Source organism: Anabrus simplex, chromosome 1 (assembly GCF_040414725.1).
Source record: "Anabrus simplex isolate iqAnaSimp1 chromosome 1, ASM4041472v1, whole genome shotgun sequence".
Taxonomy (NCBI): Eukaryota; Metazoa; Arthropoda; class Insecta; order Orthoptera; family Tettigoniidae; genus Anabrus; species Anabrus simplex.
In genome coordinates this window covers 801,386,242-801,408,702 of record NC_090265.1, presented here as the reverse complement: position 1 = coordinate 801,408,702, position 22,461 = coordinate 801,386,242, and the positions used below count along the sequence as shown (strand labels likewise).

At 41.5% G+C, this 22,461-nt stretch overlaps 1 protein-coding gene across 1 annotated transcript in view; it reads right to left on the bottom strand.

Annotated features, from left to right (window-relative positions):
- The window catches only part of LOC136873678 (synaptotagmin-15-like), a 451,745-nt gene that overhangs the window by 428,978 nt on the left and 306 nt on the right, over positions 1 to 22,461 (bottom strand). The window lies entirely within an intron of this gene.

Sequence of the window (22,461 nt, the reverse complement as noted above, 5' to 3'; positions counted from 1 at the left end):
GATGTGCAAGTGTTGGCCCAGGTTCGTCATTTGTGGGCTAACAGGTAGTTTTGTATGGTTCGTATTGTTTGCCGGTGTAAGCGTAGGAAGTAGCGGTCTCGAGTCCTGAAGTATTCACGGAGGTGAGACTGGTAGAGTTTATGGAGGTGAATGAATAGTGGTGGAAGTCGGGGTTTCGAGGGGGAGTACATGGTTGTGGGGATGTGGTATTCAGCTGATTCGATTGTGGTGGTTATTATAAATTCAGCGTAGGTGTCGAGGGATTTGACGTATGTGGGTAAAGGTGGGAACTGCTCCAGGGATGTGGTAATTTGTTTTCGATAGGATGGCCAACTGGCTTTTGAGAATTTGGGCGTAGGGGTGGGTGAAGGTGGGATGAGGCGAAGTACATGAGTGGTTGCCTATACTTGTTAAATATGAAACGTTTAGCAAGGGAATGATGGAATTATGAGCGATAATGGCATCTGGGGTTGTTTGCGAACTAGGTCGAGAATTTCTGAGGAGTGGGATTAATGAGGAATCGATGTGGTTGATGAGGGTGTGATGGTTTTGGAGATTCAGATCAGCCAGTAACAGAAAGTGGTGGAGGGTGCTGTGTAGGTGATCCATGAATTACATGAGAAGCGGATGTGTCTGCCTGGTGTAGATTGTGGCGAGATGGAGGATACTGAGGCCGAAGTAGAACGTGGCTGACTGATTCCGGGAAGGAGAGTGGATATGAGGGATGGTGTAGGCGGACTGGGAGGGAAAGGCGGTTGGCAATGGCTGCTCCTGCGCGCCCGATATCATTTGGATGATCAGAACGGGGGAGGACGAAGAGGGCAGGTGGGCTGATTGGTGAGGACGGAACATAGTTTCGTTCAGGAAGATTGTGTGGATAGGATGTTGACGGATTAGTGTGTGTAGAGGGGAGCCTCCGGTACGGAAAGATTGGATGTGTAGGAAAAGGATGGATGTGAGAGGTGAGCCCTGGGTACCCTGACTTTGGGTTATAATTTAAACAAGATATTCCAGTCGGATGAATTGGAAGTGTGTATTTAGGCCGGCGTGAGTAGTTTGTAAGTATAGGTTCAGTGCTTGGTTGGCTGTTGCTTGAAGGCGGGAAAGGACAACTGGGTGGTGGTGTGGGTCAACGGTGCGGATGAGGATTACGAGACAGGGGCGGTTTTTTGGACGGGGGGTGGTGGGGGGTCGGGCTTTACAAAGACGGGAGTAAGCAGGATGATCTCGCCACTACTATTATTACTAAAACGTTTTCATTTTTCCCCTGAAGGGGGAGGCGGGCCTCTTAGGCGGTGACGCCGTCTCTCAGGCCGGGAGATTTGTTGCGGTGAAGGAGATGCACGGAGAAGGTGAGGTGGCCAATACTAGGAACTGTACCGGCATTCACCTTAGTGCAAAAGAATGAAAAACCACGGAAAACCATTCTCAGGACCTCCAACGGTGGGTATCAGCCCCTCTCCGTCTCCCGAATGCAGAGACGTAGAGCTACATCAGAGCCGTGACCGCCCTTCCTCTGCTCGATTAGTCGGTCGGAGTGCAGAGCCGTCGTACCAGCTGAAGCACACTCTGCAACCGCCGAAAAGCTCGCCATCACTCACGGTATCATAAATAATGCCCTCTCAATGTGTATTGGCTGCGAGTGCTGTGACTGAAAATTTCGAATGTAAAATTTGGAAATTGAAACATCCAGATCACTGACCGTTGGAATTTTCTAAGTATTATTTTCCATCAACTTCATGTACTTGTTCACCAAATGGTGTTAATTCTCTTTCTATTCCGTGTTTTTGCTTTGCCGGTTGAATTGTTAACTTATTTTATTTTGTTAAATTGTGTTCTTGATGTTTAATTATTGATTTTTATCTAACGTCTTGTGGCTTTTTATGGTCAGTGTCCTCTCGCCTTTTGAAGCATTAAAATCAGCATATTGTTATTCACTCTTTGCTACTTGTTGGTCCAGAAATTTTTTTAAATTGTAATTTTCTGGTTTAAAATAAACGTGTCATCAATCTTGGTTTAAGATTCTCATTTTTATGTACCTACCTTAGAACCTCTGGCATTTATTTAAATATATTACGGTTCCGGTTCCGTCTGGCACACTGACCAGCGGTCGCAATATCAATTTAGTGTTTCACCGGCATGCCAGATTCATATGATCGACCCCGTGGTTTAGGGGTAGCGTGCTTACTCCTTACCCGGAGTCCCCGGGTTTGATTCTCGGCGAGGTCAGGGATTCTTACCTGGACCTGAGGGCTGGTTCGAGGTCCACTCAGCCTACGTGATTAGAATTGAGGAGCTATCTGACGGTGAGATAGCGGCCCCGGTCTAGAAGGCCAAGAATAACAGCCGACAGGATTCGTCATGCTGACCACACGGCACCTCGTAATCTGCAAGCCTTCGGAATGAGCAGCGGTCGCTTGGTAGGCCAAGGCACTTCAAGGGCTGTAGTGCGATGGGGTTTGGTTTGTTTTTTTCGGTTTGTCAGGTTCATATGATCTATAAGTCACACGCATGTCTTCCAGTGTTTAATACGAACATAACATTATGGCGTCCTATCATGGCCAGGCGGTAAATACCAAGATATCCGGTTGTGTTGTCTGAGCATTCCGGCCGGGCAGATGTTTTCAGGACGGAATGAATATTGTGGGTTACATAAAACTACATTGGAAGAGACGGCTGAATCACGCTGTATATATATATATATATATAGATATATATACACCAAATAAACGGTATAATAATGTCAGAATGGGCGAATTCTCACTACGGACTGCGGCATAACATAACGCACTTCTTATGAAATGTTCATAAAACCATTGAAAAGGGCGGGCAAAACAATATGAGCACGACAGACATATCAAGACGGGAGCCTCCGTGGCTCAAACGGCAGTTGGTCGGCCTCTCACCGCTGGATACCGCGGTTTAAATCCCGGGTGCTCCATGCGAGATTTGTGCTGGACAAAGCGGAGGCGGGACAGGTTTTTGTCCGGGTACTCCGGTTTTCCCTGTCATCTTCCATTCCAGTAACACTCTCCATTTTCATTTCATAGCATCTATCAGTCATTAATAATCACTTTGGGAGTGGCGAGCCCATCGTACTAATAGCCTATATGTGCTTCATTCATTCCATTCCTGACCAGGTCAATGATTGGAAAACAGGTTGTAGGTTTTAATTTTTCAGACATATCAAGACGAGTTATCTGACTTTTTCTAACAAATGCTGTGGAGTAGCGCGGGTCCTCTAGTTTCATGTTATGAACTATTAGGTATTAGGTCAGTGCCACAAGTTGCTTTAAGTCGCACCGACACAGATAGGTCTTATGGCGACAATGGGATAGGAAAAGGCTAGAAGTGGAATGGAAGTAGCCGTGGATTTAATTAAGGTACAGTCCCAGCATTTGCCTGGTATGAAAATTGGAAATCACGGAAAACCATCTCCAGGACTGCAGTACAGTTAGGTTCGAACCCAGTATCTGGATATCGACCGCACTTAAGCGACGGCAGCTATCGAGCTCGGTAGGTCAGTTCCAATGAACAAATTGCTATCAATGGGTTTAGCGTGCATTGCAGGAAACAGTTCACGAACGTGTGTAAAAGCTTTTATCTTCGTTTAAAGCTAAGAAAACCGAGATAACAACAATATTATCTCGGATAATGGGTATTATCTCGGTTTCAAATTTTACCGTAGAAGGGTTGGCCGGGAAAACAGGAGATCTAAGATAATAGCCTTCGAAGATGGCAGATCATGGACGGCTGGATTAAGGAAAATCACAGCGAAAGGAAAATATCCAAGATTATGCAATAAAACGTCCTAGGTGAATAATGAGATCGCGCTACATAATTTGAAGATTATGATGACACTAGTTTTGAGACACATTTTAGATTTTCTAAAGCTTCAAAACTGTGTGGCTTTCCAACACATAGGTAGACCCATTATAGCTTATATCTTGTACGGCACACGACTGGATGACCTTTAATGAAGAATTAAGGAATACTGACTTATTTTTCGAGTGAAATATAGTGTCTACAGAAGTGAGCGTTATTCAAGATAATCACTATATACGAGTTTTAGAAATCTAAGGTAAAAACAAAAGTAACTGGTGTTGATGAACACAGGCCTTAGTGTAAGATTCCACATGCCGTGTTTTCTGACCTGTAATAAGCATGACATACGTTTTAATGACTGAAAAATGGTTAATATTTCACATTTTTTCATCAAATAAAAACTAAATCGTGCATAAATGAACGGTTGTCTTGAGTGCTCAGAGGTTAGTGTCGAAGGAGCGTTCTTTTGCCAGGAAGAGGAATCTTTTAAGATGCATGACCTTAATTATTTCTAGTGCAACTAGGTTGTCTTTCGATACGTGTTTCGATATAATGTCTAAGGAGTACTGTATGTCATGATGGGGTCTGTTTGTACGGAGACTTTTGTCTCTTAGCAGCATGTAACTTGTTGGGAACACTCTGCCATCTCTTGCATGTATCTGGAAGCTAGGAAATCTTAGAGAATAAAAAAGTATCTAGCAGGGAATAGTATTCTTCTGTGATCAGAGGAAGTGTATACTCTCTGGCTTGACACGTACTAATCAAAAATGGATGCATGCAGTCATATAAGTAAGGATGAAGATCACATATATAAGAATATTAATGAAAGTGTCAGTCGCTTAGCAATCTGCAAAGTAGAGAATGTATTGTGGGTTAGGGTAAGCCTTCGCCTGGAATTATTGAAGTGATCATTTAATGATTTTATTTTATGATTACTGAAAGTTGACTGAACTTATGGACCTATAAATGTCTCTTTTTTCACATGCAGATAATTGTGGAGATAATAAAATAGAAATGAAGCAAATCTGCCCAGTAGAATGGGCAGACGGATTTGCCAAAAATGTTTCTAGTAAACTCTTAATATGCAGTCGAACCTCGATATCTCGAACCTCCAGACTCGAATTATCAGTATCTCGAAGTAACTTAAATTTCTCGGTCTTTGGCATATTATTCACGTGTATTAATTTCTCTATTACTCGAAATTTTGTTACACGAATTTCTCGATTTCTTCAAGCAAACGTTTCCTCCCTTGAAGAAAAAAATACTCTGTAACTCGAATTTTGTGCAACATTAACTGTGCAGTAGGACATTTCTGGTTTGTGAGGAACAGTTAACATGTAAGGAAAGGTTTACAGTGATGCTGGCAGCTAATATGATGGGAACCGAAAAACTAAAACTTCTAGTGTTCGGAAATTCGGCAAAGCCCGGCTGTTTCTCGGGTGTGAATTCATTACCCGGCAGTACGAAAACAACCCGTGAAGTCGGGGATGACAAGCTCCATTTACGAATCTCGGCTGCGTGGTATTGACGAGAAGTTTCAACGCGAAGGGAGGAAAAGCTAACAGTAACAAACAGAAGAGACTAACGGATTTTTTTCAAAGGTGTTAACGGAGGTATGTTTCTTGTTTCACTACTGTATCCTGTCTTCTAAAACGTTAATATAATAAGATTTATAATTAAAAAGATGCCGTAAAATAGACGTTGTTTGTATATTTTTAAATACTGTTAAAATTAATGTATTCAGTATTTAATATAAGTATAATGTTCAAAAACGGTATTCTGTATATATCTCGAAATTCCGATAACGCAAAATAACATTTAGCTCCCGGGGTGATTCGAGATATCGAGGTTCCACTGTAATAATGTATTGCGGCCGAATAGCCATAATGATACATAAATGTCATATTTATCTTAGAGTTTGACCTATATAGTAACATAGCATATTTCCTACTACTGAGCATTCATGTCACTCCTTGCAATATTCCACTATTGACCTTGATCGATTTAGGCACGTTGTTATGTGGTAAGTTCCACATAAACTATTAGATAGTTCACACACGCAATTTTCATCTGCCTTATGAAACACATTTCGGGACCAAATCCTGTGGTAGAAACCATGAACTGCAAGCCTAAACTTTTTTAATATATGGATGTATTTCAGGGAGTCTCTCAGACCCAACGACAGTAACAATGATATTCAGTTCTCACCTCAGCAGCGCCTCAGTGGCTTGTAAGACAATATACTCCTGCTTCCATGCAATCATTAATTAGAGATATATGCATTATTTCTTTAAATAGTTCTATAAAAGTTTTATCCTCCAGCACATCAGTGTTACATAAGGCAAAACCAGGTGAACGTGATTTCAATGTACGATAATTGTGACGGAATCAGTATTCCGAACCACACTTTTTTCATATGTGGCGTATATGTTGGATATTACTCTTGCAGCAAGAGGTCCTGGTGAGTAAGTATGAATCACGATATAAACATGTCGTGTGTTCTGTCTGCCGATAGTCCAAGAAACTTCATGAATTGTGTGTGTGATACAGTTTGGTATTTTCATATGTTAACTCATATTTTTTTACTAGATTGATACTTTGGTTGTCTTTTAATATACATAAAAGCGAAAGCACTGACACATTCACTCACTCACTTACTCACTCACTGAACACAAATGCTCACACTTCCCATGAAGCTAAGAAACTGAAATATGGCACACATGATCCTTGTAAAATAATTAGGAAAAGTGAAGATGTTCTATTGCGATGCTTAGTGATAAAGGGGTTGAAATTGGGGTAACGACCCTAGACAATGTATCACTACCGGATGTATGCATAAGTCTCCTCCGGTTTCACTTAAAGATAGCGCCAGCGAACAGTACGCAGCGTATGAATTTGACACATACGTCAGTTTGCTCTTCTGACATTAACCTACTAACCATACAAGTTGAATCCGCCAGACACTAGCGTCTGTGTTGTATCGTTCAGTGATCATGTCGACGTTTTGTGCCTGAAAAGGAACATTTGCGGCACGCATTGCTTTTCTTATTTAACAAAAAGGAAAAGGGTGTGGAAAGTCATCACTTGTTGGTAGAAACATATGTTGAACACGGCAAGAATACCATGCTTTGTGTCCGATGGGACCAGAGAAATATTGTGTGTTATGAATTCTTGAAGCCCGGCGAAACAGTTAATGCACAACGCTATCGCCAACAAATGATGCATTTAAATCATGTTGAATGAAAGACAACCGGAATGGGTTAGGAGACATGACAAAGTGATTTCGTTACACGACAATGCGCCGTCTCACACAGCAAAACCAGTGAAGGACACGTTGAAATCGCTTGGATGGGACATTCTTCCGCACTCGCCGTATTTTCCTGACCTGGCGCCATCTACGCATCACCTGTTCACATCAATGGGCACGAGCTTGCAGAGTAGAACGTGGGAAATTTCAAAGAAGTTGGAAAATGATTTGACGAATAGTTTGCCGCAAAACACAAGCAGCTTTGCTCATTACATATCTGAAGGATGGGCGAATTGTGTAAAAGCCGCTGGTCAATCTCTATAATTATAAAAGGAAGTGTTTGTCTGTGTGTCTGTATGTCTGTGTGCCTGTGCGCGATGGCCAGAAAAATCTACAGCACGCAGAGATCTGAAATTTTGAACATAGGTAGATGGAAAAGGGTCCGAGTGCACCTCGAAGCCAGAATTTTCATTTTCGCTTTCGTTGCTGAGTTATGAATGAAAAACCATCGGAAAACGTGCATTGGGATATGACAATCCAACGTGCTGTCACCAAGATTAAGGGCCGAATTCATAGACAGCCCTTATACATAAGTGCCCCTTATAAGCCAAGTTTCATTTCATATTACTTACTTAAGTGTCCCACTTATTGCTATAAGTGGACCTCCCACACACTCTTAAGTGACTCACTTATGTTGCAGCAAGATGGAGGATAATGATTTTGCTTGAATATGTTGCATTTCATTCACAGAATGCTTTCCGTGCATACAGTAGAGATGGAAAATCCTGTTGAAATGTAATGTGACCAACAATTTAAAGAAGGTTTCGTTTTAGTAAAGTGAGAGTTATGAATATTCTTGTTCCTTTGATTGAGAGAGTGAACATAACCTCTGGAGGACTCACTATCTCACCATTAATGAAGATATTGTTTTGATATTTTATGCTACCTCTTAATTTTAGGTTATTGTTATTATTATTATTATTATTATTATTATTATTATTATTATTATTATTATCATCATCACCATCATCATTACCGGTATTTCGCTTAATTAATTGGAAACGTGTTGACAGTTGATAAGTTATCAAGACTGTAGGCCTATGGAATAGTAAAGAAGTTATAAGAAAAATTATCGTGTTGCACTACCACCATTGATTTTAAGGTTGATTTGTGCTAATTATATCAGGTTATCAACCAATCGTTTGCCGGATTATATCAGAAGTTTCTGAAATTATGGCATCGCACAACAAAACATACTATTTACGTTTTATTGGAGAAGTACTTAGGCCTATTACAACATAACGGTTACGGATATATTTTGTCAAATCATTAAAAGCGTAAGGCTAGATATTCCACATTTGGATGAATATTTGTATATGTTCGAGTACCTGGATAACTATAAACATATTATATTAAGAAGAAAATTAGACTCTGAACATTTTCGTAGTTTGCATTGTCCACAACAAGTTTTTCCCACGTCTTTCATATTCTGATGGGAAACTGTGTCGGTCAGCTTGTTCTATATTATGTGCATGTTCTTGCAGGTGCCGTCTCAGCTCGCTGTCTTGTTATCCATTCTGATAACCAAACACAATATACACGATCTTTTAACCTCAAAAATGTCGCGCGCGGTTGTGCGATGTCCTTCGATAGACAAAGCGCAATAGATCATCTCACAATTCGGTAGCCAGAACTGCACGATCCAGGAAGCATGGGCATAATATACAGCATTGCCACATCTCCAGTGATACTTACTGTATCAATGAGTGTGCTCTTTAAGTGTTGTCTATGAAATGTAAAATCACATAAGTGAATACTTATTATAAGTGATCCCTTATTACTTAAGGGTTCCACTTACACATAAGTGCTGACTATGAATTCGGCCCTAAATGCATAGAGTCGCTATCGCTAGGCAACGTACACAAGATAGGTAGAGAACACAATAATCAAGGAGCCATTTTACGTCCAGGGCGTAGGAAGCCGTTTTTGGTCTTGTATGGTGTGAGGGCATATGACGCTGTTGATGGTGATTCGTCCGTCGGATCGGGACGTGAAGTCTTGAGCTATTCGAGAGGAGTGGGCTGTGTGCCGGCGCCGGGTTTTATCCTCTTCATTCTTACTATCATATATAATGTCATTCATTTCATCTCATTAACTCGTCTGAACAGGTTGGCGTCATGAAAGTCACCCGGTCGTAAAAATTCGCTGCGAAGGTTCATCTCACTTCATACCCAAACCCCGTGTAGAAAGGGGACAAGGGTTGGACACTTATTTATTTAGAGGAAACAATTATGACACAAGATAGACGATAATACTAAACAAGGAATAATACATAAATCAGTGAGGATGCCATTGTAAGTCCGTGGAATAGGAAGCCATTTTCCTTTGATCCATGATGTCTGTCTGTCTGTCTGTCTGTCTGTCTGTCTGTCTGTCTGTCTGTCTGTCTGTCTGTCTGTCTGTCTGTCTGTCTGTGTTCATGTGTGCGATGCCCAGGCCACTCCACGGGAAACAATGATCTAAAATAATTGTCATAGGTGGGCACAGGTTTTCACCTAAGACGCATGGCTGTGTCTGAAAGCAATTCTTGCTCCAAGACATGAAGCTCAAGAATTATCCGGTTTCCTATAAATTGAAAAGTCTATAGACACGACATGTCATACAGATGAGGCTGTCAACTACACTACAGAGATAGTGAACAATTTGGAGTCACCTGGAGTACCCTCGAACATCTTGGAGTGGACAATTGTGGCACCGATTATCCTTCTCAGGAATATTAATCCTTCCCTCTGCAATGAACATGGCTCTGAATCTGATGAATATTATTGAAGCCACCATCATGACTGAGCATGCCGCGGGCGAAGTAATATTCCTCGGACTGTAAGTCCATTGAGTAGGAAGCCATTTCCGACCCGCGACACGAGGAGCCATCAGCCCGTAATATTCGGAAGTGTTTGTGTGTATGTATGCGAAGCCCAGTCAAATCTACGGCACACAGAGATCTGAAATTTTGACATAGGACAATCGCTTAAAGTTGTAGGACACCATCTTTGAAAACGATGCTTTTGCCATTGTCAACTGTACGTGGATTGTTCAAGAGTTCGAAAGGCAAACACAATACAGTATACATCTTACCTCCAAATGGAAGGACATTTATATTTTATTCCGAAGCTCTAAGGAAACAATATATTTTGTATTATATAACATGGTCTCTTAAGCATTTAAAGTAACAGTATAATAAAAAAGTAATGTATTTCATGCAATTTAGGCCTACGTCAAAAAGATGTGAGTTAATAAATACAATGATTTAATTTGCTTTTAAATAAAGAGTTTAGAAACATCTAACGGTTGAGTTACTAAACGCGGGCAAAGCCGCAGGCACATGCTAGTATTCTGAATAAACAAAAAATGAAATACTTCTAAAATTACGTGTTCTTTTTACCACGAGCCAACGGCCGTAGCCGTGTTGTAACACCGGTTCCCGTGAGATCTCCGAAGTTAAGCAACATTGGGCGTGGTCAGGAGTTGGATGGGTTGCCACGCGCTGTTGGTTGGGGGTAAGGGAATGGAGGAGCGGAAAGGAACTGGCCACCCTACCGCACGTAAACTCCGGCTCAGGAACACCTCTGCGGAGGTTCGTACCTGCCTTCGGGCGGAATAACCCTTACCTACCTTTACCACGAAATCCGGCAAAATCTTATAAATACGCCTGGTAAATCTCATAATTTCCAGAACACTAGAGGGACATAGTTCAGCACAGAGATGTTGCTCATAAGCTAAGTAGGGAAAGTAAATATGTTACTTCTCCAAAGTTATTTTGGTAAACGGGAGAGAAATTGTGATAGATACGCTGAACACAATATCACTGAATATCTTCTTATGGAGATGGAGGCTTGAAATTTGGCGCAAGTGTCCCTTATGAAAAAGGAAAATAAGAATGTTTTATTCCAATTTTTTTATAAAGGGGGTGAAATAGTGTTAATTGCCCTAATTACAGTATTTAATCCTCTCACATTCCATGACGCCAAACAGCTGCAGTTTGGAACAGATGTTTTCCATAAGCTAATTAAAAAAAGTGAAGATGTTTCATTCGGTTATTTCTTTATAACGGGGTGAGATTGGCGTAATTACTAACACAACCCGCTAAATCAATTACTTCCCGCAAAGGTAATGGGTTGAAATTTGTCACAGCTTTTCCTAATAAGAAAATTAGAAAACGTAAACTTGTACTATTCCGATGTATGTGATTACGGGGTGAAATTGCGGTACCTACCCTAAACTAAACATTACTAAATCGCACGCTTTCCACAAAGATAGAGGACAGATACTTGGGCATAAGCGCATCTTATAAGCTAATTTTTCTTCGCCGGGCTGAGTGCCTCAGACGGTTGAGGCGCTGGCCCTCTGACTTCTGGCTCAGTCCAGTGGTATTTGAAGTGCTTAAATACGTCAGCCCCGTGTCTGGAGATTTACTGGCACATAAAATAACTCCCTCGTGACTAATTTCCGGCACTTCGGCGTCTCTGAAAACCGTAAAATTAGTTAGTGGGACTTAAAGCAGAATAGCATTATTATTAATTAATATTTTATTCCGATATTTTGCATTAACATCCGTCTGGAAAGCCAAGAATAACGACTGAGGGTATTCGTCGTGCCGACTTCATGACACCTCATAATCTGCAGGTCTTTAGGATGAGCAGCAGTCGCAGAGTAGGCCATGACCCTTCGGGGACGTTGCGCCATTGGGTTTGGCTTTGCGATAAAGAGGGTGAAATTGAGGTAACTACTCTAAACACAATATGGCTAAGTCACAAACTTCCCACAAAAGTAGACGGCTGAAATTTGGCACAAGCGTTTCTTATAAGCTAATTACTATTTTAATGTCCAACTTAAATTAATATTTAATATTTTAATGTCCAAGTTGGCTGGATACTCCAGTCAGTCAGGTGCTATGTGCACACAGTCCCTGACGTTGTCGTGATAACGTCTCAAAGAACACTTATGTTCTATGTAAGCGATAGTCTGCCTATCACCGGGCGAGATGGCCGCACGGTTAGGGGCACGCGTCTGTGAGCTTTCATCCGGGAGATGGTGGGTTCGAACCCCACTGCCGGCAGCCCTGAAAATGGTTCTCCGTGGTTTCCCATTTTCACACCAGGCAAATGCTGGGGATGTACCTTAATGAAAGCCAAGGCCGCTTCCTTCCCACTCCTAGGCCTTTCGTATCCCATCGTCGCCATAAGACCTATCTGTGTCGGTGCGGCGTAAAGCATATAGCAAAAACCAAAAAAGTCTGCCTATCGGCACAACAGTCACACGCGGGAGATGCCAACCTCCTCCATTGGAATAGTGCATCAGCAAAAACATCATGGCCAGTCCGAATTCTGTTCAGCGTATTCCACGTCCTTCTGGGTAAATCCTTCACTTTTATACCATATAATTATAAAGCAGAACTTGAGTTTCAGATCAGGGTTCACTAGTTATAAGGTCAAAGTTCTCGTCTGTTAGTGTCAGAGCTGTGCGTAGGGGTGGATTATTCGCTTTGAGCCTACTAGTCTGCAGGTTAGCGATATCAGTATGGATTGGTAGCTGTTGATTTCCTTGTAACCTATAGTATTGTCTGGCCAGAGCGTAGAAAGTGCGGGGTGGGGGGAGGTGAGGGGGATATTTTGACTGAGCATAGGAAGTCACTGAGTTCTATGAGTTCTGACTATAAAGTCAGCCCAGAATACAGTTTTCCATGGCTTCCCACTTTCACATCGGGCAAGTTCTGGGGCTGTACCTTAATTAAGACTACAGTCGATACCTTCCTAATCCTAGCCCTTTTCCATCCTTACGTCACCGAAAACTTTCGTACCGGAGGAACACCAACTCCGTACATGTAAACTAAGCGCCTGTTTAAAGGCCATCTGTAATACGAACAGTGAAACCTCTCGTTGAAGAAGTTTGAACTTCTATTGTCAGATGTCGCTACTGTCGATTTATGTGCTCGCTCTGGTGAGAGGATCGACAATTGAATTTGAAGAGTATTTTGGTATTCATTGGTTGCCTAAACTGAATTGTTTGTAGATTATTTTTGGTGTTCTATGGTTACTAGCACTTTTAGCTCTTCCCACCTGTTTAATATTGTAACCAATCGAATTTTTGATATTTATTTAATCAACCTATAGTATTTGTCGGTGGGTCGAGGGCTTCGGCCCAGATAATTCTGGAACCTTCCTCTCCGCTACAAAAGCGAAAAGCTGGGAGATTTTGGTTCAGGTTGTCTTTCGATCGCTCCAGTCAAGAGGTATGGAGTGTGTTCCTACAGGAGGCAGCGGGTTTGCCTCGTCCATCTCCGGAATTCCCGCCAGCTCATGGTAATGGCAGGCAACTTTTAAAAATGTAATAGCCTGAGAAAGCTAACTCGAGGAGAAGGTTTCAAAGTGATTTCTTAAAGTAAATATTAAAATCATCTTTTCTATATACATTTTCCAGCAGGTCTAAAGACTTTAGTATGACTTAGGGAATAACGAGTGTGAACCCTCTGTTATTCCCCTTCAACTTGGTATTGAGGTGACAATGATTTTGTAAATTTTAAAATTTTGTAATTTTATAATTTAAATTTTCTATCCATCTAGTCACCCCCATAGTATAGGCTTAGCCTGTTTTCTGGGCCATAAGCCCACACAGGGTAAAGCAATTTTAATAATACAAATTAGTAACCTTCAAATGCCACCTGGTTGAGCGGGGTTTAAGTCGCTAGCTTCGGATCAGAAAGCGAGCTTTTTGCCGTCTGAGCCACATATCCGGGAAATCTGAATTTCAGTTAAGAGGTGAGTGCATTAAAATTACAGACAGAGAAAACTAGGTGTTTTGTAATCTTTCAATACCTCTGTGAAAGGAGAGAAAATGGAAATTCTCAGCTCGTTTCCAGTAATTCGACCGGGTCAGGAATGGAATGAATGAAGCCCCATCTAGCGGCGAGGATAGGAAATGTGCCGGCTGCCGAAGCCTGTCACACTCCTCTGGGGCAATGATTAATCACTGACAGGTGAAATTATATTGGAGCTGTTGCTAGAATGAAGGATGACAGAGAAAACCGTAATACCTACAGAAATATCAGTTGCGCCTCCACTTTGTTCAGCACAAATCTCACATGGAGTGACCGGAGTTTGAACCACAAAACACAGTGATTAGAGGCCGGCGCGCTGCCGCCTAGCCCACGGAGTCTCGTACGTTTTTTTATTCAGTGGAATAATTTTTGAAAATCTGAATGACTCCTTAGTTAGCGTTTTGTTCTTGTCTAATAGTTTTAAAAAATGTTGACTGTTGAGAAGTAAGTTTGGATTTTAGCTACCTTACCTTTCCTTACAACAAGTCTAGTGGGAAATCCTTTTCAATGCCTGAGTGAACGGTTTTGAAGTGACGTTCGACGTTTCCTTTCTTCCCAACTGTACACTTGCACAGCTCAGGAAACACACACATATTGGTCCTTTACCTGAGTAAGGAAGTAATCGTTTTCCAATTGCGAAAAAATTGTGATTTTTTTGTTGTTTGCGTTTTGCTTGAACGCGCCATTATTAGAACAAACCTAACTTAATATAAATACGTAAATCAATCTATCCACCTTAGCAAATGTCTGATATACACACGAAACATATAACATTCACAACCTCACGCATATACAATGAACTATGAAGCTGACAATGCAGTATTCTTGACTGTCAATGACCGGGCGAGTTGGTCGTTAGGTTAGGGGCGCGCGGCTGTTAATTAATTATATAAACTTTATTTTATTTGATGTTTATTGCAAAATTACTGAAATACAATAATACAAACATGACACCTAGACAATTCTAGTTTCTAAGGAGAAAGTTAAAAATAGAGAAACATTTCTGAAAGTTGTCATCCTTAAAAACAGGAAAATCGTAAACGAGCTCTTAGCGAACTAGCTCTTCATATAGATAATATGCAAGCAGCATGGAAGAAGAAATAATTATCCACTAACACCCGCAGCTGATTCAATGCTCGGTGTGATTTGACGACAACACGGATGCACGTTTAGATGAAACAACTTGTCTTTCGTCTTGCATGAACACAAAGCTTTCACCCATCAGTCTATTGTTCAGTCTTCAAACTTTATTCAGTTCAAGTAAGACGTCACATGTACCGTCCACACGTAACGTTTTGCATGACCGATCTGGCATGATCACGCAAGACTAACGATAAAACGTTATGTGTAGGCGGCCCTTAAGGGAAAGAGCTCCTGAAGTGCGAGGAATGGAAGCCACGTCCTACTAAATGAACTCATCAAACCTTTTCTATCCCAGATCCTAATTAAGATACTCCACGGTATATCAGAGAGTTAATTTATCATTGTACTGAATAATTACCACACTACTCTCATTTGACGACTGTTAAAGCCTGTAACCTCATAGAAGGAGAGCAGTGTTCTTGTTACGGCGGTAGTAGAATCTCTCCTTACAAGACGGTGCGGCGCAGCGGGAGGAAATGAACACGTCTCTTCTAAGCTCCTACGTAAAGTAACAGGAAACGGGGAGCAAGTCAGTAAATTGTTCAGGGGTAAACATTACGCTGTTTGACTTACGGTCTTTGCTACCACCGGCGTGTCTGCATAATGAGAGCAGCCGGAAACTGAACAAGAGCCCCCCATACCATCCTTTTAAGAAATTGAGGGTACATTGTATTATGAAGTGGCCTACGATTTATTTGTATTATGTTAACTAGAAAATACAGAAATCATCCCATTCCCGAATTTTAGCTCTTGAATGAAAATTATATAAATATACTGACTCAAGCTACAATAAAATAAATTATGCTGAACCAGACTTTGTATCCTAACTTTAGAAGTCACAATATTTGGAGGTTATATCGTTCTTAGATCGAATTCTGTCGTTTAGAGTAAGCACCTTCTTCCTCATCCTGCCGGACTGAGTAACTCCGACGGTAGAGCACTGGCCTTCTCAACCCAGCTTGGCAGATTAGATCCTGGCTCAATTCGATGGTATTTGAAGATGCTCAAATACGTGAGCCTCGTGTCTGTAGATTTACTGAGTTTTTAAAAATCTCCTGCGGGACAAAATTCCAGGACTAAATCGTCTCCAAAATCTTGTAAATGAACATTACCCTTGGTGAATTGTTACAATCCCTAACTCCTCTTCCTATAAAAGGACATTTGCCCCAATTTGTCCCCATGAATTCCAAATTTTTATCTTCATATTGTGATCTTTCCTACTCTTAAAATCTCCGTTGAAGCTTATTCGTCTACTAATGTCATTCCAAGCCATCGGTTCATTGACCGCTCGGAACATATCACTTAGTCGAATAGCTCGTCTTCTTACTTCCAACTCTTCCCAGCACAAATTTGGCAACATTTTTGTAACGCTACTCTTTTTTCGGAAATCACTCAGAACAAATCGGGCTGCTTTTCTTTGGGTCTTTCTAGTTCTCGTATCAAGTAGTACTGGTGAGGTTCCCATACACTGGAACCATACTCTACTTGGGGTCTTACCCGTGACCTATACCCCCTTTCCTTTGCATCCTTAGTGTTGTTTGAGTCATCAGCACATAGACTGGTTTGATGCACCCATCCATTACACCCTATCTTGTGATAATCATTCCATTCCTACATAAGTGTTGCATCCTACATCTGCTTGTCATAATCATAACTTGATCTACCCCTACCATTCTTACCCCCTACACTACCCTCAAAAACCAACTGCACAAGTTCTGAGTGTCATAAGATGTGTCCTATCATTCTCGTCAAATTTGCCCACAACGATATATTCTCACCAATTCGTTTCAGTATTTCTTCATTCGTCATTTGATCTATCCATCTCACCTTCAGCATTTTTCTGTAACACCACATTTCAAAAGCTTCTATTCTCTTTCTTTCTGAGCGCTGGCTAAAATTCCACACTCTACACCAATGAAGAACATGCAGATATGTTGTGTGTTTACAGCTTCTGCGATCGTAGTGCTCCTGCTGCTGTCAAGGGATACCATCGTCGTTTTCAAACACGTCAAATTCGCGAAACAAGTATTCTTCCAAGTTCCCAATTTTGTTCTGAACGTGTAGTTCAACAACCTGTGCAGGAACAGCAACGCATTGTTGAAATGGTGCAGCGCAGTCCTAATACCAGCACACGGCGACTTTCTCCACGTATCAATGTCGCATGGGTTTTAGTGCCGGGATATCCCAGGACGGGTTCGGCTCGCCAAGTGCAGGTCTTTCTATTTGACACCCGTAGGTGATCTGCGCGTCATGATGAGGATGAAGTGATGATGAAGACAACACATACACCCAGCCCCCCATGCCATTGGAATTAACCAAATAAGGTTAAAATCCCCGACCCGGCCGGGAATCGAACCTGGGACCCTATGAACCGAAGGCCAGTACGCTGACCTTTCAGCCAACGAGTCGGACTCCACGTATCAATGTCCCACGAGCACGTGTATGCCGAACATTACATGCGGAAAACTCGTACCTATTTCAAAACGTCAAAGAGGTTGGATGGGTAAGATACATACGGCGCGTCACTAGCTCTAAAATAAGTGTACACTGAATATGTTCTATCTCGGAAACCATTCGGAATAGGGCATATGTTCATATGACGTTTTTTGCATCAAATGATCGTTCCTGTCATATGCCTGAATATTGACAATTCCTCCCGGGATGTCCTGTATGTGAGGAAACAGAGAAGTTCAATAACACTGACTTGCGACTACCCCCCCCCCCCCCCGTCGATCATTATATAATGAGATAACTCTTCACCTACTCTATTCTCTGAGTTCTATTTTCGAGGAAAATAATTTACCGACCAATTCAATCAGTTTTTGTCTATTCCAATATCCCTCATTTTTGTCAATCTTCTATAATATAGCATGTCAAAGAACTTCGACAGGTAATTACCGATACAGTCAATTTGACCTCCAAAATCTATAATATGAAACAAAGCCCAAGGGCGTAAGCCGGCAAATAAAAAGTCTTTTCTTTCAGAAATTTGCCGAAACTGACTTACTTTTTCATATGGAAACAAAAAGCAAAGCAAAATCACCTCCGTACAGGCCATGAAGGCCCTTGGAGGAGTGAAAGGTAAAGGCTACCACCATTGTTAACCTCGGCACGTGATGGGGTAGAGTGGTTAGCTCTACGCCCAGCCGCCTTTGCCCCCAGGAATTAACCTGGTACTCATTTTTGGTATAGGCTGAGTGAACCTCAGGGCCATATGCACCTCCGGAAATGGAAATCTCCTTTCTTAAATTTTACGACTTCATGACGGGGATTCGAACCTTCGTCCTTCCAGGCGAACCGAGCACGCCTTTACCGCCTCAGCCAGGCAACCCCTTCACATGGAAACCCAGTCAGAAAAACATATTTTTAGTCAAACATCCGGGCTTTTATTATTATCATTATTATTATTTCTGTCGCTTGCATTATATTCCTATACCGAACGATATGCACCATCAGATACAGCCATAGTCACATAGATTATGCAAGAGACTTCTATATCCACGGGATTGTTGCTAAATGAGATGCTTCCAGTGCATATTATAAATAGAAGCCAGAAAATGAAGGTAGGAAACTAGCTAGTCTCTCCTAAAATCGAACATGTAAACTTGGGTACAATGGAATAGTTTACTACCTATTCGGGATATTCCAAAGGCAGTAATGTTCGATACAACGCTGTCACTAGTTACTGGGTCCGACTCGTTGGCTGAACGGTCAGCGTACTGGCCTTCGGTTCAGAGGGTCCCAGGTTCGATTCCCGGCCGGGTCGGGGATTTTAACCTTAATTGGTTAATTCTAATGGCACGGGGCCTGGGTGTATGTGTTGTATTCATCATCATTTCATCCTCATCACGACGCACAGGTCGCCTACGGGAGTCGAATAGAAAGATCTGCATCTGGCGAGCCGAACCCGTCCTGGGATATCCCGGCACTAAAAGCCATACGATATTTAATTTTTTTTTTTTTTACTAGTTACTGGCATCAAAGTATCACACATTTTCCTGATATTGATCGTAGGTGGCATGAAATTACTATCATCTCCGTTCAGCTACTACCTTAACTCTAGCTCACCTCTTGTAGAAGACATCTTCAGACACCCGTCGCGAGGCGGAGGATGTGGTTAATGGAACACAATGGTTTAAGTTTCGAAACTTCGCTAATTCTGTTTGAGTTTCCAGTCTCATCTTACGAAAGCTATCCCACACTTAATCCTGTTGACTTAGTTGGAAGCCAATATGAATCGAGCATTGAATAACTTACACAACACTAATGCACATTTATAAAGCTTCAATGATTAGGAGGACGTTCTTTTCTTTATATCTTAGCAGAATGTTGACTTCAAGTTATTCTTTTTTTTTTTTTTGCTAGTTGATTTACATCGTACCGACACAGATAGGTCTTATGGCGACGATGGGAGAGGAAAGGGCTAGGGGTGGGAAGGAAGCGGCCGTGGCCTTAATTAAGGTACAGCCCCAGCATTCGCCTGGTGTGAAAATGGGAAACCACGGAAAACCATTTTCAGGGCTGCCGATAGTGGGGTTCGAACCTGCTATATCCCGAATACTGGATACTGGCCGCACTTAAGCGACTGCAGCTATCGAGCTCGGTAAGTTATTCTTAAGAGCTTGTAACGTCATAAAGAAATAGCGCATGTGGTTTTCGAAATATGAGATATAAAGTCTTGAATCCGTCTCACCAAGTGCCATTCTTGACGGATTCTGCAGTTCAGCCTGCAAGGTCGATTCTGGCTAACTGTGGTTGTAACAATTTTCTCATTGCATTCCGGCACGGTAAAAAACTCCTCAGGAAAAAATTTTCACACTCTAGAGTCTCTCACGATCAAGAGAAAATCTAAAGGCTCGTTCAGCAATTTATTATTATTATTATTATTATTATTATTATTATTATTATTATTATTATTAGAAACAAGCAAGTATCTGTATGGTTTGGGTCACATAGCAATCAGCTTGCATTCGGGACATGTGAGTTCGAACCCTACTTTCGACAGCCCTGAAAATGGTTTTCGGTGGTTTTCCCTTTTTACAACAGGCAAATGGTGGGACAGCACTTAATTAAGGCCACGCTCGCTTCCTTCCCACCCCAGCCATTTCCTATGCAATCGTCGCCGTAAGACGTATCTGTGCCGGTGCGACTTAAGCAACTAGTAAAAAAAATCCTCTGCTGTTTTTTCCTTCTCTTATGTCCGGATGTTATTACCTTCCATCTTCTCTTTTCTCTGGAAACTCTTGAGGTCTTCAGGGTTGACGACAGTGGTGTTCGAACCCACTATCTCCTGAACGAAAATTTACAGGAGGATAGTGTTGTATGAGTTGCAGAAATATAGGGGACTAATCGAACCCAAGTCTCGGTGAGGAGGGAATTAATTGTTTATGATTTAAACCTGTACACGCAGCTACGAATCGAACTCAGAGCCACGTGGCCAAGACACTAATCACTCAGTCGTACATCCAGACGATACATGACTGTGTTGATTATTGGTGGTGACTGGTTTATCAGCCTCATGATATATCATCGGAAGACGAGTCATATCAAACTACTGGCCATCATTATTTCCCCTTCACACTACCACTCGAAACATATGATGATGTCGATAATGGAGCCGAGAGAGCTGATGGTCGAGTAACATAATCACTAGCTCCTGTCCGAGGACACCATGGTTCGAACCTCGGTCAATGCATATAGGATAAGAGTTACGTCCCTGTGGTTTGGATTCCATGTGAAATTAATGGTCCCTTGACTAGTCCTTCCTGGCCTTTTCCCAATTCGCTGGGATCGATAGTCGAATAGACTGTCAGATACCTTAATTGATGCAAACCTATGTGGAGCGATGTATTCAATATTGTAGTGGTAGGTAGTTAGACGTTTTGTGTAAATTCGAACACAATTATAAAGCCTAAGATATAGAGAAATTGACCAGATGTGCTTGAAATCCCCTCGCCTGGCTCGAAATCGATTCCGGGTCCCTCTGAACCGAATGCCACCAAGGTGACTATTGAACCAAAGAGCCGGAAATGATCCCTTGACTACGACCGTGGTGCCAACATTAAATGAAAGTGTAGGCTAAATTTAATAATGGAATCCAGTTTCTGAGAGCCGTAAACAAATGTCCAAGATAATTCTGTCTGGTGCAGAGATTCTGTTGTAATCAGTGGATGTGGAGGTTTCTAGCAAAGATGGTTCTGGGTAAACAAGGTACTAACTGACGTCAATGTGTTCTCGAATGTGTAAACTTGCGATATTAACCGCAGTGAAATAAAAACGTGAAAGTTATATTGACGTTCTCCACCAGTAGTGTAAATTTGACAGTTCTGCGGAATCCTCAGTCCTCACTGTTAGGATCTACCCCTACCTAACTAAAACCTAACCTAACCTAACATTACTTATCGCTGGATAAGAGTGTAAGTTTAAACTTACGCTGAATTAACCAGCTGCCCTCCTTTACACCTGGCTGCCCTTCCAACATTTTGACAAAATCCCACGTACTTACCTTAGGCGTACACTCTAGCTCAGTCCATAAAGTCACCCAGACGTTTGTCAAGACGCAGGGAAGGGCAGCCTGGTGTAAGGAAGAGCATACAGATGTAAGGAAGGGAAGCCAGGTGCAAGGGAGGACAGCTGGTTAGGTTGGCGTGAGGTTAATCTTAAACCTTTAGGTAGCGTTACGTTGTTGGGTAGAGACTGAAATTCCTTCAGAGGACGTTGTTGCAAGATTAATTTTCAGCCACAAAGAGATAAGTTGCACTATTATTACTGAAATATTTCATCGTGGTGTATTATTATATGAGGAACAGAATTTAATTCACACATGCATTAACCCATAGTTATGGTTGACCAGGAAATAATCACGTCAATAAATTAATCCTGTACATTCGTGTGGTTGATAGGAAATTGATTTTTCGTACATATGCAATTTTAACGGTAAATATTAATGTATGAAATCTAATTTTATTAATGAACATCAGATCTCCGTTGTGTAAAATAAATTATAACCTGACATTAACCCAATGTCTACTTTCTTAAGAAAATTAGCTAGTAATAATTGAGACCTATGGTGCATCTTCTAGATAAATGTTCTACTTAGAGGTGATTTAGAATATTTAAGGTAAATGAGAATGTAAGTTCTGTGGCACTGATAGATACTAACTTAATGTATGTTCACTTATAAAGCATTTGTGTTTTCAGACGGTGGACATGTATATATAAATATCAGTATTTTGTATATTAGAACGGTCGTGGTATATCTGCTTGAATCCAGTCTTCACATACACTGATGCGACACCATCTGTCGCACCTAACCAGTTTGCATTAATCTTGGTTATAGACGAAATACTGTTCATATCCTCACAGTCAAGAT